At 49.8% G+C, this 1,277-nt stretch overlaps 1 protein-coding gene across 2 annotated transcripts in view; it reads left to right on the top strand.

Annotated features, from left to right (window-relative positions):
- The window catches only part of ITGB3 (integrin, beta 3 (platelet glycoprotein IIIa, antigen CD61)), a 21,062-nt gene that overhangs the window by 10,701 nt on the left and 9,084 nt on the right, over nucleotides 1-1,277 (top strand). The window lies entirely within an intron of this gene.

Raw genomic sequence — 1,277 nt, 5'->3', positions numbered from 1 at the left:
CAGGAACAATTTTGGTTCCTTGTGCTCATTAAAGCCCTGAGGCCAGATATTGGTGGCTGACAGCACATGGCATGCTGTGCACATCCCTGGGCCTGGCCAAGAGAAGTCCTGACCCATCTGAATGACAGCAGTGTGAAGTGCCCCCACGCAATGGGGACATGTAGCTGCTAAGTGGCCCTTGTTCTATTTAGGTCTAAAGATATCTGGCAGGAGGCAGGTAGGTGTGCTGCTCTGGAGAGGAACAGAGGCGGTGTGCAGTGCTGTAAGTCCCTGTCCCTTGGAAGCAGTAGAAGAAAACCCCAGCTTGATACCATCTCTGCCCAACCGAGAAGGCTTGGCACGACTCATCTGCCTTGACTCATGAATCAAGACCAAATGCTGAAGGATATACGTAGGACGGGCCACAACCCATGTCCCACAAGCTCAGAGTCCTCATGGTTTTAGCTCAACAAGGAGAAACCGATGCTCTCTGAGCACAAAGTTGGGACCCCTGACTATGTGGTGGTGCTCCAGCAATGCAGCTGGAGGGGGGGTGGAGCTCTTTGGGCTCTCATAGATTTTGAAACTTTCTTCTGAAAGTCAGAATGTGACATGCAGATTTAGAAGGAAATATGAAAACAATAACAATTTAAGCTCAATTAAAGATTTTTTTCCTCAACATTTGAGGTGTTCTGAGAAGGCTGCAGCTGTGCCCCAGCTTACATTTCAAAGGACAGCAAGAAAGAACCTTTGTCTCTTTTAAAAGGCAAAAAGTAAAGGTCAATCTGAAGTGTTGCCGGCTTTTTTTTTTTGAAGTGCAAAAGTCATCGAAACTGGCCTGTTCCCCAGAAGGTTCTGTCTAAAGAGGTTTTTGTTTCGATGGAAAATGTTTCACTAGAAATTTCCCAGAAGGGGGCCTGGGAGGAGCCAATAGGAGAGGGAAGGAACCAGGATGGGGGAGGCCCTGGGATATGCTTGGAGTCTTTGGGAGCTCAGAGAAGTCCGAAGCAGCCACGCAGCCCCATGGTAATCCCCATAAGACCTGCTGCCCACACGCTGGGTGTTTCACTCACTCCATCCAGCAAGTGTTGGTCATGCTGTTCATGCAGGACAGCCTGGGGGGTCAGCTCTGAGCAGGAGGATCTGCTCACGTCCTGGTAATGAGAGGTTTGGAGAACAGGAGCCATATTTGCCATCTCCAGGGGGTGCACGCATATCTGCCGTGCAAGCACCCTCCCCTAAGGGCTTTGCCCCTTTGTGTCTGTTTGACTATGATGTTCTCCTCCCAGCAGCTTTAA

This window comes from Pygoscelis adeliae, unplaced genomic scaffold (genome assembly GCF_000699105.1).
Source record: "Pygoscelis adeliae isolate BGI_AS28 unplaced genomic scaffold, ASM69910v1 Scaffold112, whole genome shotgun sequence".
NCBI classification, from domain to species: domain Eukaryota; kingdom Metazoa; phylum Chordata; class Aves; order Sphenisciformes; family Spheniscidae; genus Pygoscelis; species Pygoscelis adeliae.
Note: the sequence above shows the minus strand (reverse complement) of the source record. Positions and strands in the feature narration are given on the sequence as shown.